Below are 16813 nucleotides of genomic sequence, written 5' to 3' on the forward strand. Positions count from 1 at the left end.
ATCATTTTGGATTTGAAGCCCATGTAAAGCTGCTGAACTTTTTTTTTTTTTTCTGGTTTGCTCAGCTCTTGCTTTGTACTGGGAGGAATTTTAAATCTCCACAATAAATCACATGAAAAACATTCTTCCGGGTTCATGAAAAGTAAGTGGATAACAGCTAAAGTACTTACAATGAATAGCTTTTCTCTCTGAAGCTCTGTTTGCTTGTGTAGCAGGATAGTGCAGTAGCAACTCTTAATTCCTGCATTGCTTAAGCATTAGATACTTATATCAGCTTACACTTTTGTGCATGAAAGTAAACCAGTAATTCACCTTTCGTTATTTATATATCTTAGGACCTTAATGATGTATCAGTACTTGAATAGTGTAACACGGCCACCTAGAATTCATGATTCACACCTGGGCTTCCTGGAAATTCATAGATTTCAGAGTAGCAGTCTTGTTAGTTTGTTAGCTGTAGCTCACGAAAGCTTATGCTCCGATAAATTTGTTAGTCTCTAAGGTGCCACAAGTACTCAGTTTCTTTTTGGAAATTCATAGTGACAGTAGGGATAGAATAGGACCCCTCTGTTCCAAAAGCAGAAGCCCCTTTCACTTAAGATAAAAGAAAATCTCTGTTTGTTGGAACGATAGTCTGACACCCATTTGAATGATTACAAATGGGAGATAAGAGTGGTCCACAACACAATCTCTATTTGATATTGGTCACACTATGGAAAATGTTTGAGAGCCCCTGAGTTAGACGACAAGACTTGGGGGTGAGGATTCCATCTGGAACCTTATCACTAAATAACAATAATATGTGATACTGGACAAGTCACAGGAATTTTTTCCAAAGAGGCTATTGTGATTGGTTCGTTGTGCTTAGTTTTGTGTGTTTCCCAGGGCACTCGTACAGATTTCAGTATGTGCTTCAAAAGGTGTTTCAGGTTAGTACAAATTTTAATAAGACTTTCTTCTGTTCCTTAGGGAGACTTGTATAAGAACTGGGCAGCAAATGCCATTTTTTAAAAAAAAAGTTACGTGCTCCTTAGAGATATGAGCGTTTCAAGTTTATCTTAATGCCAATTAAAAGAATAGACTAATTTACACTTAATTGGACCACTTATCTGGGGATCTCAAAGCACGTCACAAAAATTAATGAAGCCTCACATAGCATTAGCTCTGTTTTTCCAATTGGTAAATAGAGGATCCCCAGAGAGGATCCAATATTTTCAAAAAAGATCATTAATTCAGTCTGTCTCCATTTTCAGAAGCTCAACTTGAGCCCCCTACTGCTTATCTAGAAGGTACCAGCAACTGAGACGACACAGAACAGCAGCAAAATACTAGCCTCCTATAAGTAGTGATTCTAATTCAGTCTTGATTGACATTACAGAATTTTAAGAACCTCATGCAACAGTAGGGCTAGTTTTGGAATGAATGGAGGATCTGCCATTGGTAGAGAATCAGTAGTTCCAGAAGAACCCTCAGCATTTCTGATGGCAGGAGGTCAAACTAAAATAATGTGGACCCCTAGTTGTGGCAGCTGAGTTGCAACACTGAATTTAACAGGCAAATGAGATGTGATTTCAGTGTGAACACACAGAAAATGGGACAAATTACACGGATGAGATTGTGCTAGTAGCTTGTGAGGTGTTCACATGAAATCCCTGATCAGACAATAGGTGTGCTGTTTGCTACCCTTTGGAGCAGAGAGAGAGTGAGAGAACTTTCATCACTACATCACCTTTCTATATCTGTCTTTAAGCTGTTATCTAAGTCTTTTCACAAAAATAATAAAAAATAGAATTAATGAAAGCATACCATAAGACAGGAACCTGAGCTTTTAGTGTCATTCTACCTTGTAATTGCCGAGAGCAATGAAATAAAAAATACAGAAAAAAAAATTTGAGAATAGATTGTATACAAGGCTAACTCAGAAAAGTCCACTAAACTTGGAATACAAGCTTTAACCCATGTATTCCCTCATGCACCTCTTTGAAATGTAGAATCAGTTTATTTTGCCTTCCTATCCAGCCCTGGAGAGACAGGTGATGTAGCTACTGGGAGCTTTTATTGAAAAACTTCTCACACAACTAGGGGTCACCAAATGAAATTAATAGGCAGCAGGCTTAAAAAAACAAAGGGAAGTATTTTTTCACACAACGCACAATCAACTGTGGAACTCCTTGCCAGAGGATGATGTGAAGGCCAAGATTATAACAGGGTTCAAAAAAGAACTAGATAAGTTCATGGAGGATAGGTCCATCAATGGGTATTAGCCAGGATGGGCAATGATGGTGTTCTTAGCCTCTGTTTGCCAGAAGCTGGGAATGGGTGACAGGGGAAGGATCACTTGATGATTACCTCTTCTGTTCATTCCCTGTGAGGCACCTGGCATTGATCACTGCCAGAAGACAGGATACTGGGTTAGATGGATCTTTGGTTTGACCCAGTATAGACGTTCTTCTGTAGAAAACTACAGCAGCATTAACAAACCATTGATAAATGTGCTTAAATGTTCCAATTTAGATTGCATTATTGTCACCTAGTTCCTAAAATTTTGGCCCTTGGTAAGAGACAAGTTAAAGCAAAATGGCAAGATATCAAACCAAAGATTTTCTGTAGAAAGGCTCCTGTGTCTAAAGCTCCAGTTTGAAGAAATACTTCACAATGATGTAAATTACCTGCCGCAACTCAGACACTGTAGCAAAATTGCCTGTTTGAAAATTTGTAAAATTAGTAAATTAAAAATATACTGCCTTCTTATATGAGCCAGCTTCCTTGGCAGGGATCTAAACACTCAGTGAAGGAAAGCTGTAGGCAATACCTTTGGATACTGCTCTGTGGTGATTGTTTGGACTGGATTTACATAAATATGTTTCCCTGAAGTTATTACTATTAGGTCTCAGATTTCAATAAATGGCACATTATCTCAATAACTGTCTGTGGCTTTGAGCTAAAGAGTGTAACCGTTCTGGAAATCATTATGTGATGCCAATTTCCACTCTGCAGAAATTAATTTCTATGATAAGGCTTTAAAAAGCCCAATTAGTAGTTTTACAATGACAATTTACTCTGTTTTAAGTTGTCTTTCTCTGGAGTCACATAAAAAAACCCATGACTTAAACAGACCCTCAGGTTAGTTCTTTAGCACTGTTGCCAGCAAACCTTGTGTGGGGAAACTCAACTCCTGGCACAAAAGGATTAAGTGTCACAGAGCTGGTACAGCTTCGGCATGCACAGCTCAGCCAGTTCCAGCACTGCATTGTGTGTGACCTACAGCTCTGTTTCCAGAGCCAGTGTTACAACTTACAAGCTGCCTGAGAATGGTGGAAGACCATGAGTTCTGTTAGATCCAGACTCACTGTTGGAAAAGCCAGCCCATGAGTTGCAAGTATACTTGGGAAGTCAAAAAAAATGATATTTTTCTGACCTCTGTGCTTCTCTGCCTGCATTTTTTTTGTTCATTTATTTTTGAAAGTGTTAAACATGGAAAATATCCTAGCACCTGTTTTAAGTGAAGCAGGGTGTGGCTCAATCATTTGCAGTCTTTCTGGACACACACTTCCCCTTTAATCCTGTTCAGCATCACTTTAACAGCATCAGTTTATGCTGTCAAAACTGTGGGTGCAGGACAGCTTAAAAGTCCTGAGATTTTGGGGACAATCTTGTTGGCTTGAGAAGTCTCCCAGAAGACAAAATCTGATGCCAAAAGCCTGAACTTAGCCAGAAATGGCTGCAAGTTTATATAGGGCTCCAAAATCATGGATTCCTATACAATTCTCATGGTTAAGGTCAACTCTAGCTGCTTAGATCAATTAAATTATATGAAATGTATTGGGGGCATGTTTAAATCCCAATTTTTGTTTGGGACTGACACATACACTCAGTATGTGCCTACTGTAATCTATCAAGCCTAATTTCTGCCACTTGAATCATCTTGATGGCCTATACTGTAAATTTAATATAGACTTTAAGAAAACAATAATGGTTCTTATGTGTCAGAAGAATATGAGAATTCTTTCCTGTGGCAAATAGGCTGAAGTTTCAAAAGCAACACCAACTCTGTGATTTGATTGCTTATATATCCATTTTACTGACCTGAAATTGTTACACAATTCACAGCAAAACTCTGGAACTAAGTCATTCAGTCCGGGCTAGTAAAGCTGCTTTAAATAAGTGATGGATGCCACTGGAAAAAAGTGCATTATCCTTGTTTCTTCAATGTTTTGTAGATCAGCTTAGTTCTCAGAAACATTCAGTTGTCACTATGGTCCTACAGAGGTGCAGAGCAAGTTCAGAGTTCAGATAATGAAATGGTTGAGTACTGCTAAAAACATATAGTATTCATCAACAGTCACTAGACGCCCAAAGAGCTGTTCTGTTCAATCATGTGTGCGCCCCTTATTTATTTCCATCTTTTTTCATGAACAGGTTTTCATCCATGTAAGTGTTTACATGCAAAAACTGCATTCTGAGCCAGTAGGACTATTCATTAACCAATATTTGTTAGTCGCCCTCAATAGTCATTCAGTTAGGAAGCAGAAGCAATACAAAGGTGACCAATCATACACCTCAAAAAACAAGTATATTTACAGAAATTAGATTGGCAAACAGGAGAAAGGAGCAAATTAATTTGGATAAATTATTCATAGTGAATAACTGTATCAGCTCTAAGAAAAGGTGTACTTGTGGCACCTTAGAGACTAACAAATTTATTTGAGCATAAGCTTTCGTGAGCTACAGCTCACTTCATCGGATGCATTCAGTGAAAAAAAATTTGTTAGTCTCTAAGGTGCCACAAGTACTCCCTTTTTTTTTTGCGAATACAGACTAACACGGCTGCTACTCTGAAACCTGTATTGGCTCTAATTGTCTCTTTGAAATGAGATTCTTTATGCTTTTCACATTGTAAGGATAAAGTATGAGAACTAATTATAGATAGTATAGCAGCATGCTGATCATCATCAATGAGCTGGCCTAGAAGAGGAAGAAATTGGAAGGACGGTGATAAGTGGTTGGTTGGTTTGTTTGTTTTTTGGTTTTGGTTTGAGAAATGCATTGCTGATGCTATACTCAAGTGTTGGAAGAGCATTTAATATATGAAACATCTTCCAAAAAAGGCTGAAACAGTAGTTATTACACTGTTAGGATGAAGTCACTTGGCTTAGGGACTTCTTGATTAATAGATGAGAAACAGACCAATGTTCATTTGTGTTTAGTAAGCTTGTGGTCTTTGTAATATTTCATCTACTATGTTAAACTTTAGTTAATTTTTTACATTTTGCTTCGCTCCTGTCCCAACCCATATTCCCACACACTTTTGAGCAATTTGCAGGGAATGTATACCTAACAAGTGATATATAGTATTCAGATGTACAAGTATTTATAATATAGATACAGGAACCCAACTGAAAGTAGTAAAGCTGCAGCTTGTTTTAAATCTTGAGTAAAAAGGGATTTATTTCTACAAGAAGGAATAGTTTCATACACTCATTCAGTGAGTTCTGAAGAATCTCCAAATACTTACCAGACTCTATGCCATCACTTAACCATAGAAATGCAGTCACTTCTGGAGTGGAAGTCATCAACTATCCAGACAACGTGCAGGCAGTACACTGAACAACAATTGGAGGGGGAAAGGGGGCAGAAATTATTCCATCAGTTTGCCAGATGCCTTTTTTTGTAGCCTAGACCCTGGGATAAACCCTGATCTTACTAAAATAGTTGTGGAATCTATTGTGTCCATGCAAAGCAGATAGGAGCTGAGTTTCTCATCTGAATGAGCAATACATTGTGGAATGAAAACAATGAAAGATTGGTTTGACCCTGTTGGGATTTCATGCTTTCATTCTAGGAATTCTTGATATTTCCAATATAATGCATAGAAATGGAAGCTTGAGATTTATCAAAATATGTTTGTCTTCATGAAAGTCAGAATGTTCTAAATTAATGTGTATTCTTCCTTTCCCCATTCAGTGCAAACTTCAAAGCAGCATTGATTGCTATGGAACAAAAAATGCCTGTAGAACAACTTAATTTTTTTTAAGAGCATCAAGACTTGTGGTTGAAATTGTGAAGCAAGGCAGATTAATAAACTGTAATGGTGAACTTCATAACTTCCTTCTAGGGTATGTGTTTTTATGTGAAATATTCAGTGAAAAAAGTAGCAGTGTACCCTAGAGTAATTTGCAAGTAGAAAAGAGTGATAGCTTGGAAGTGTGGAGGGAAGTTACATTTTGATGGAAGTAATGTCTTATTCAATGAAGGATTACCCATTTCTTTGCAGTATTGGTTTTCAGTTTTCATCATCTGGAAAAAATGGTAATTTGACTTCTATAAAATAGATTTTGAGAGATTGGCATGGGAAAAGAAAATTTTTGTCATTTTTTTTTTGTTCTGTGACATGCCTTGTTGATATGCTTTAGATTCATCTAGAATTGATTGCAGAGCTGACAAGACTGCTTGTTAAATTTATTCTCCTATCTCAAACATCATACATGACTTCTTATTACTTCTTTCAGAGTGGTAGCCATGTTAGTCTGTATCAGCAAAAATAACGAGGAATCCTTGTGGCGCCTTAGAGACTAACAAATTTATTTGGGCATAAGCTTTCGTGGGTTAGAACCCACTTCATCAGATCCATGGAGTGAAAATACAGGAGCAGGTATAAATACATGAAAGGATGGGGGTTGCTTTACCAAGTGTGAGGTCAGTCTAATGAGATAAATCAATTAACAGCAGGATACCAAATAACTTTTGAAATGGTAAGCAAGTGGCCCATTACAGACAGTTGACAAGAAGGTGTGACTAACAGTAGGGAGAAATTAGTACTGGGGAAATTAAGTTTGGGTTTTGTAATGACCCAACTATTACAAAATCTAAACTTAATTTCCCCAATACTAATACTGCTCCTGTATTTTCACTCCATGCATCTGATTCTGATTCTAACCCATGAAAGCTTATGCCCAGACAAATTTGTTAGTCTCTACGATGCCACAAGGACTCCTCGTTATTTTTGCTTATTACTTCTGCAACTGTCATTCTTAAAGAATGCAAAAAGCAACATCTGTTGCTATTTATTGTTCCAAGATTATTATGATTAGTAGTAAATATGGATATTACTTTAGATTTATTTTTTAAAAAAATATTTGGATTAGAGGCAGAAGGGAAGGGAGTAGGAAAATAAAAGAAGAGAAATAGTCACAGCTTGCCACCTGTGTAGACTGTTATCAGAGGTTTGTAAGCATCATAGCTGAGGGAACTCATAAGGAGGAATTTGGAAGAGAATTTTAATTGTGTCCAAGACACTTTTGAAAATGGGACTTAGGTTCCTAAGTCACTGGAGCACATCTGAAAATGTTTCCCTGAAGGTTTGTTTGTTCATGAGCATACCATTTAATTAGGCTTTGTGAAAGGTTTTTCTATTTTTTTTTAAATCTGAATTTGTGTACTAAATTACTTTCTAAAAACTCCTTTCAAAACATTGGTAATTTAAAAATTATCTTGAAACGAAACATATACCTGCAGATTCCATTCTCTCTGCAGAAGTTTGTGGCTGAATATGGAAAACATGTAATTTTCAGAAAGAAATGATATTCAGCTCATTTTATGGCTGTTGCAGTTGTTTTAATGTGAGATTTTCAAAAGCGCCTAAATAATTTAGGAGTATAGGTCCCACTGACTTTCAGTAGGATTGTACTACTATCAAACCCTTTAGACATTTGTGAAAATTTCCTCTGTGAAACATGGCTGTGATGAGATATACAAACCTGCATACTGGCAAGGAAAGGCTTAACAAGCCGCTGTAGACTCAAGTCGGCCCCACCTTGCTATACCTGCAGTAGGTGTGTGGCTTGGAGGGAGTGTTCAAAGGGGAGAGCGCAGCTCATCTGGAGACTACCTGGGAAGGAGAGCAGATTTCTAGCTGTAACTCTGCGACAGAAGCCTGGTTGGGGTTAAGAACTGCTTGAGAGGTGGCTCCCTGTCAGAGCCTCCCTGAAGGAAGTTAGGAGGCCTGACATGAGACTATAGTTATTGCTGGAAATGGCCCGCCTTGATTATCACTACAAAAGGTCCCCATCCCGCCGCCCCGCACTCCTGCTGGTAATAGCTCACCTTACCTGATCACTCTCCTTACAGTGTGTGTGATAACACCCATTGTTTCATGTTCTCTGTGTATATAAATCTCCCCACTGTATTTTCTACTGAATGCATCCGATGAAGTGAGCTGCAGCTCACAAAAGCTTATGTTCAAATAAATTTGTTAGTCTCTAAGGTGCCACAAGTCCTCCTTTTCTTTTTTTGGTGTCCTCTGAGAGACTTGCTTGAGAGCTGGCTGTCTCTGAGTCTCCCTGAGGGAAGTAGGCCTGATGCTAGGCTATTGTTTCCTACCAGCGCCTTGGTTGTTGCTGTGGAGTAAGACTGCAGCAGGTGGTGCCCCGCCTCCAGGGCGCTGGCAGCCCAGTAAATTCCTTTTGTTTCATAACACCTAACTATAGTCTTGGTAGGGGTCTGTCTGAACCAAGGAGGGACCCTGGTCACAGTGGATTTTTGGCTTAATTTCATCAGCTACTCTTCACATCTGTTAAGCATAAAGGGTTAATCACAAGAGGAGTGAGATGTATTCCATTGCACAACTTCTGCATCAATTTCACATCCAACCAGAACTAGTGAAGAGACTCAAATTCATTGTGTGTATTTGATTCCCTAGTCTCCTTTCCTTTAATGTTAATGCTATGCCTTTGTGTAGAAGAGTCTCAAGAAAGCTGGGTTTTATCATAACTCAGTCCTACCATCTGATGATATCCTAAGAGACGGCATATACAGTAATATTTAAAAAGCACTCCTCAGTGTTGTGCATAGTACTTACTGTTAGGGAAATTTACAGTATGACTTTATCTTGATTGTTGGTAATCTCCTAGGACCTCTAAACAGGATGAATAGTTTGTATGAAAGCTGACTTATGTTTATAAATTTTTGTGAATCGTGGCTGCTGGGCTCCCTCTGACATTAAATGGGAAAAATGTGGCTGCCTCCTAGAAAAAGATTAGACATTTAGGGAAACAATGGAAACACAATATCATTTTTATCACTGGACAGGATAACGGTCAAAGTGATATGACTATAATGTTAATACAATGTCACTCTTGAGTAGTTTTATCCATTATACTGAGAAGGACTTTCTAGTCCCTGGTAACCAGAGGGGGACAAGAATGAGATATTTCTAGTTTGCAAAGGTTTTTGAATGCTGGGCAGATTTATTTTATTTAACTTCTTATAAATGCAGTTATTCTCTAAAATGTTTTGATTGAAGTGTAGAAGCATTCATTTCTTCACTGATTGCCAAAAATAGATTTAAGCAATTTTTTTACATTTTTTCATTGTGATATTTGTTAACTTGTGTCCCTTGCGGAAAACAGTCCATGACTTACAATGTTTGGAAAATTTTCAAATGCTGGTTAACTAAAATTGAAATGCTTTAATAGTTAAATGAATTATGTATACCTTATTTTCAGATGTTCGTGATAGTAAGTAACCCTACTTACTTAGAAAAAATCCTCTCTACCCCGATATGATTGTGTGGTTTCTGGTTCCACTGATCCTGCCCTGTGCCAGAGGAGGAACATGGTTTGTTTCTGAAGCTAATAATATTGTCTCTTAGCAAGAATTATTGGTAACATTTTTACAGTGGGTGGCTAATCATCACTTGGATCCTGCCAACAATTTTTTTTTATGAAAAGCATGTTTTACTTGCTGTTCATAATGCATCCTATGAAACTTGAAAATAAGATTGCTTTGCCTTCCCATTTTGTTCTTGTTGTATTTGGCAAACATTGTGGCTTGAATAAATTTTTATATCCTCCATTTTAATATTTCCTGAGATAATCACTGTAAAAACATTATTCCTAATACACTCACAGAGTGTTAATAATATATGAGTAAATAGGGATTACATTCCACTTTGACAGCCTCCTTCTATTATGTATTAAAAATTTAGCTGTGGGATTTACTATTAATATCCCCCTTAACTACCAAATATACAGAGGTTTCCAAATATATGGACAACGAATGGAGACCCGTCTCTATTCTTAAGTTTCTCTTGTGGAATGTGGCTGGAAGGGAGCAGCAGCTTGACTTGTGCTTTGCCCAAGATCCCCACAGCTGAATTTAGATGTAAGAAGTGGGCATGGCTAAAGGGCAAAGGGGTGACACTGTCCTAATCTGCCTCTAAGGAGAAGGCTGTAATCTGGAGAGACCAGATGTACAGATATAAATTTGAGTATAAATTTATGTTTAAACACACACTTTCTGCTCCCACAACCAATTCTGGTTCAACAGCCATCTCTGCTCTCAGCATCCCAATCCACCCACTATGGTGAAGGAAAACCGATATGTTGCCCTGGCAATGAGCAATGAGGAATCACTCCTAAAGGTGGAGAAGGAGAAGCCATGTACCCACAAAGCTGGGAGGATGCAGCCACCACTCTCGGGAGGAAACATAGGGTAGTGATGGTTGGTGACCCTCTTCTGAGGGGGATGGAGGCACTCATCTGATGCTCTAACATGGCAACCCAGGAGGTATTGCTGCCTGCGAGGGGCCCGTATCCGAGATGTTATGGAGGAATTGTCAAGGATCATCCAGCCCTCTACTGCTACTCATCCATATGGGCACTAATGATACTGTGAAGTATGACCCTCAGCAGATCAGAAGTGACTGCAGGGCTCTGGGAGTACGAGTGAAGGAGTTTGGAGTGCAGGTGGTATTCCCTTCAGCCTTTCCAGTCAAGAGTAGGGGCCCAGAGGCAGAGACAGATGCATCAGAGACAGATGCATCCTGGAGGTGAATGCCTGACTGCGAAGATGGTGTTACCAGGAGGGTTTTGTCATCTTTGACCACGGGATGCTGTTCCAGGAAGAAGGACTGCTAAGCAGAGATGGGACCCACCTATCAAGGAAGGGGAAGAGCATATTTGGATACAGACTGGCTAACCTAGTGAGGAGGGCTTTAAACTAGGTTTGAAGGGGGCAGGTGACCAAAACCAACAGGTAAGTCAAAAACATGGAGACCTGGGAGAAGGGATGGAATTTGCAGGGAGCATGAGCTGTTATAGTAGGGATAAAGGAGAGAATCAAATCAGTATCTTAGATGTCTGTGTACTAATGTGAGAAGTATGGGGAATAAGCGGGAAGAACTTGAAATGCTAGTAAATAAACACAGCTATGACATAGTTGGCATCACAGAGACCTGGTGGGATAATACGCATGACTGTAATATTGGTATAGAAGGGTACAGCTTGCTTAGGAAGGACAGGCAGGGGAAAAAAGGGATGAGGTGTTGCATTATATATTAAAAACGAGACAGACTTGCTGAAAGTCTCTGGGTAAGGATAAATGGGGTAAAAAACAAGGGTGATGTCATAGTAGGGGTCTACTACAGACCAGCTAACCAGGAAGAAGAGGTGGATGGGGCTTTTTTTAAACAACTAACAAAATCATCCAAAGCACAGGACTTGGTGATGATACTGATACTTCAACTACTCAGATATCTGTTGGGAAAATAACAGCAAGGCACAGATTATCCAACAAGTTCTTGGAATGTATTGGAGACCGTTTTTTATTTCAGAAGGTGGAGAAAGCTGCTAGGGGAGAGACTGTTCTAGTTTTGATTTTGACAAATAGGGAGGAACTGGTTGAGAATTTAAAAGTAGAAGGCAGCTTTGGTGAAAGTGATTGTGAAATGGTAGAGTTCATGATTCTAAGGAATGGTAGGAGGGAGAACAGCAAAATGAAGACATGGATTTCAAGAAGGTTGGTGGTGATTGGATGTCTAACATAGTGAATGTCAGTGAAAATGAGATGGGATTAGAAGCTAAAATAGGGAAAGAACAAATTAAAAATTACTTAGACAAGTTAGATGTCTTCAAGTCACCAGGGCCTGATGAAATGCATCCTAGAATACTCAGGGAGCTGACTGAGGAGATATCTGAGCCATTAGTGACTATATCTGAAAAGTCAAGGAAGATGGGAAAGATTCCAGAAGACTGGAAAGGGGCAAATATAGTGCCAATCTATAAAAAGGGAAATAAGGACAATCCTGGGAATTACAGATGAGTCATCTTAACTACTGTACCTGGAAAGATAATGGAACAAATAATTAAGCAATCAGTTTTCAAACATGTAGAAGAGGTGATAAGTAACAGTCAGCATGGATTTGTCAAGAACGGATCTTGTGAAACCAATCTGTTAACTTTCTTTGACAGGGTAACAAGCCTTGTGGATGAGGAGAAGTGGTAGATATGGTATATCTTAACTTTAGTAAAGCTTTTGATACTGTCTCACATGACCTTCCCATAAACAAACTAGGGAAATGCAACCTAGATGGAACTACTATAAGGTCGGTGAAAAACTGGTTGGAAAACTGTTCCCAGAGAATAGTTATCGGTGGTTCAGTCATGCTGGAAGGGCATAATGAGTGGGATCCCGCCTGGATCAGTTCTGGGTCCGGTTCTGTTCAATATCTTCATCAATGATTTCGATAATGGCGTAGAGAGTACACTTATAAAGTTTGCGGGCGACATCAAGCTGGGAGCGGTTGCAAGTGCTGTGGAGGATAGGATTAAAATTCGAAATGATCTGGACAAACTGGAGAAATGGTCTGAAGTAAATAAGATGAAATTCAGTAAGGACAAATGCAAAGTACTCCAGTTAGGAAGGAACAATCAGTTGCATACATACAAAATAGGATATGACTGTAGGAAGGAGTACTGGGGAAAGGAATCTGAGGGTCTTAGTGGACCACAAGTTAAATATAAGTCAACAGTATAATGCGGTTTCAAAACAAGTCAACATGAGTCTGGAATGTATTAGCAGGAGTCATGTAAGCAAGACATGAGAAGTAATTCTCCTCTACTCCACACTGATTAGGTCTCAACTAGAGTGTTGTATCCAGTCCCAGGTGTCACATTTTAGGAAAGATGTGGACAAATTGGAAAGAGTCCAGAGAAGAGCAACAAAAATGATTAAAGGTCTAGACGTGTGAGGGAAGATTGAAAAAATTGGGTTTTAGTTTGGAAAAGAGAAGACTGAGAGGGGACATAACAGTTTTCAAGTACGTGAAAGGTTTTTACAAGGAGGGGGGAGAAAAATTGTTCTTCCTAACCTCTGAGGATAGGACAAGAAGCAATGGGCTTAAATTGCAGCAAGGGAGGTTTAGGTTGGACATTAGGAAAAACTTCCTAACTGTCAGAGTGGTTCAGCACTGGAATAAATTGCGTAGGGAGGCTGTAGAATTTCCAGCATTGGAGATTTTTAAGAGCAGGTTAGACAAACACCTGTCAGGGATGATCTAGGTAATACTTAGTTCTGCCATGAGTGCAGGGGACTGGACTAGATGACTTCTCAAGGTCCCTTCCAGTCCTGTGATTCTATGATCATCATTAGACTTCTCTTCTGCACCTTAGTCCCTTTTTTGTCTCCAACAGTTGGTCTGACTGCCCTCCCAGCATCAGCATCTTCTCCATACCCATTTTCCACTGCTGTCACTAATTGAGCATCATCCTATCTCACTCCCAAACTCTTTCTCTACTTCAGCGCCCTTCCTTTGCTTTCTTCGACTTCAGTGTTGCCAGCAGATATGGACAGAGTCATATAGCAATGCTGTTCATTTTCACACACAAGACAACATAAGTGGAAGTTGTGCAAGGAGCAAGAAAATTCTGTCACATTTTAGAGCCTCCTTTATGTAGTTTAGACTCTGTTGCCCTTTTTTGTCCATGGCCCCACCCAGATGAGAATTTATCTTTACATTTGCAAACTTGCTATCAGAAGTTTTTCAAAAATAACATCAGCCTCAATTCTTTCCAGTATACCTAACACCTCCCTCTACTCAAAATTTGCTGTTTTGGGTTATGTTGTGGCTGAGTGACAATGCATGGATGCATATATACAAATCCTGGTCATTAACATATACACAGATATGTAAAATACTGTTTGGTTATATTATGTTAGAATATATACAGCCATGTTGGAGTATTATTTAGAAACAAAACTGTAAATGATTCATAAGCTATCTTAATCTACCCTGTTTGAGAGAGAGAATATTTGCCTTGCTTCTGAAGCACTGCAAGCTGATTAGATCACATCTGATTAAAAGGCTAAATTTTGATTAGCTCATGGCTAGTTCAAAACTCACAATAACTTTCCTGCTGTTTAAGACTGCCATTAAAATATTTTTAAATATTTTACATTTTCGCACCTCAGCTGTGCTTCTCTTCCCCCTGCCACAACATCTCTCAACCATGGCTACCTCTGACTCTGACACTGGAGATTTAGTCAAATCACTCCATAAAACTGCATAGACAGGAGCTGAAATCTGATTGGTAAAAGACTACCTTTTTCGAGACAAAAAGAAAAGGAGTACTTGTGGCACCTTAGAGACTAACAAATTTATTTGGGCATAAGTTTCTGTGAGCGACAGCTCGCTTCATCGGATGCATTCAGCAGAAAATATGGTGGGAAGAGACTCTGTGTGTATATAAATCTCCCCACTGTATTTTCCGCTGAAAGCATCCAATGAAGTGAGCTGTAGCTTATGAAAGCTTATGCTCAAATAAATTTGTTAGTCTCTATGGTACCACAAGTACTCCTTTTCTTTTTGTGAATACAGACTAACACGGCTGCTCCTCTGAAACCTGTCATTTTTCTAGACAGTGGCCCACACTTCAGGAACTGAATGGTTGAAAACATAGAATAAATAAGAAATTTGAGAGAGATGATTGTTGCATAATTAGGTCAAGTTTGACTAATATTAAGTTTGCCTGAGTATTCCAAGTCCAAAAATGGATGAACCTTTTCCTGCATAGCAAAACCAAAGAGACTTTATCGCATGTGAGGAGAACAATGGTTCTTTATGTTCACAGCATATATTCAGAGAAATTAGATAAAAACATAAATATTCTTGCTGGAAAGTCATGATGAAATGCTACTTTATTTTTTAAAATTGAGAACAATAACACAGAAGAACCCAAAACCAGGAAGAGAGTAAACAGGCTGCAACCTCAAGTAGTGATGCATGGTTCTCCCCAGCTTGCTTTAGGCTGTCTGTCTTCTGGCTGACTGCTGCTCTACCCAGAATGTGCACACAGCCTCCTAGCCTGCAAGCAGGACCAAGAAAACCCCCTGAACATTTTAAAGTGACAGCTTACAATTCCAATACAATTTTGAATACACCAAACCTTCTAGAATCTTGCGCCTGCAAGGTTCTGAGAGCAAGGCTTCCCTCAAGTCAACAAAGTCTTTCCACTCTAAGTTAACATTGAGAAATTCCATTGACTTCAGTGGGAGTATTTACATGTTTATGTGCGCTCCTTGCTGAAGCCTCTGGACCTGATCACCTTGAGAAGTGAGCCCCAGCTGAGATTAAACTATTTGTTCTTTTGAGTACCTACCTGTTGAATACAAAGATGTCTAATGCAGAAGACATGACACACTGAACCTCCATGTAGTTGTCAAGAAGAAAATGTTCAGTAACTGAATCCAGCATATTAATGCCTCCTCTTTCTTCTATTGAAGTCAATGGCAAACTTCTATTGACTTCAGTGGGAGCAGGAACCAGGCATGCTACTAATATGCCAGTCTTAACTTGACATTTCTTGGGGGACTTTTGGGTTATGTGTTCCAACCTTAAAAATCATCTAAAGGCTCTTCACCTGAGTTCAGATTTCGGTTTGTCCTGCAAAACTTGATGACAGTGATCCCAAACCAACTCTTTCTCCTTCGCTCAGAGGATTCCTTGCATTGCCCATTACATTGTCAGGATATAATCAACTCTTGTGGACAGAATCGTACTGGGTTCTTGGAAAGTAATTTAAGCAGAAAATGATTGTCAACTCTGTTTTCATTTTTAATTTATGCATTAATTCTGTTTTGATTTAGCATTTAAGAGTTTTGCAGTGTAAACATCTGTTTTTAGGAATGTATGTATTAATGTGTCTGGGCTAAAAACCAGAATATATGTTGGAGCTGGAGAGGATTTAAAGTAAACATGTAAGTTACAAATAACAGATTTATGAGAGCCACAAAAAGTTTACTAGTTTTGGATGCCCTTTTACTCAACAATTACTATGAAATATTTTTAAAATATTGGCAACTGAGTAATTCATAAAATATAATTTTTTATTGTCTTGAGGATGGGGGAATTAGAACAACCAGCTTTTAAACTCTTAAAACAACAAAGGGTTATTGTATATATACATATGAATCCTATATTGAGTTTATATGATCACTCACAACTGATCCTTCTTAACTTGATTCACCAAAAATATAATTGTTTTTAAACACTGTATTATAAATACCAACTGTTATGGACAGATCAAAATAGGTTCAAAGTAAATGAGAAATACTTTGTGATTGAATTCTGTTTAAATACAAAATTCATTTTTAACAATATTTAAGTGTTTTCACACACAAACAATTCATTTTTGTGGTTGTACTTAGAGGCCTTAATCAGAATTGGGACCTAATTGGACCAGACACTGTATGCATTTATAATAAAAAGACAGTCCTTACTCCAAAATGCTTACAGTCTAACACAATAAATGTAAAATCCAGTGGCTCCTCAAAAATGTAGCAATTTGTAGTATTTGTTTACCCTGCTTTGCCTCTGTGGGTACATCTGTAGAGCAATTAAACATCCATGGCTGGACCTGACTCAGCTTTCAGGGTTCAGGCTATGGGGCTGTAAAATAGCTGTGTAGACGGTTGAACTTGGGCTGGAGCCAGGACATCTACACAGCAATTTTTAGCCCCATAGCCCGAGTCCTGTCAG

The 16813-nt window shown here is 38.7% G+C and overlaps 1 protein-coding gene across 3 annotated transcripts in view; it reads left to right on the top strand.

Moving 5' to 3' along the window:
- THSD4 (thrombospondin type 1 domain containing 4) overlaps positions 1-16813 on the top strand; it is a 600466-nt gene that overhangs the window by 314280 nt on the left and 269373 nt on the right. The window lies entirely within an intron of this gene.

This window comes from Dermochelys coriacea, chromosome 10 (assembly GCF_009764565.3).
Source record: "Dermochelys coriacea isolate rDerCor1 chromosome 10, rDerCor1.pri.v4, whole genome shotgun sequence".
Taxonomy (NCBI): domain Eukaryota; kingdom Metazoa; phylum Chordata; order Testudines; family Dermochelyidae; genus Dermochelys; species Dermochelys coriacea.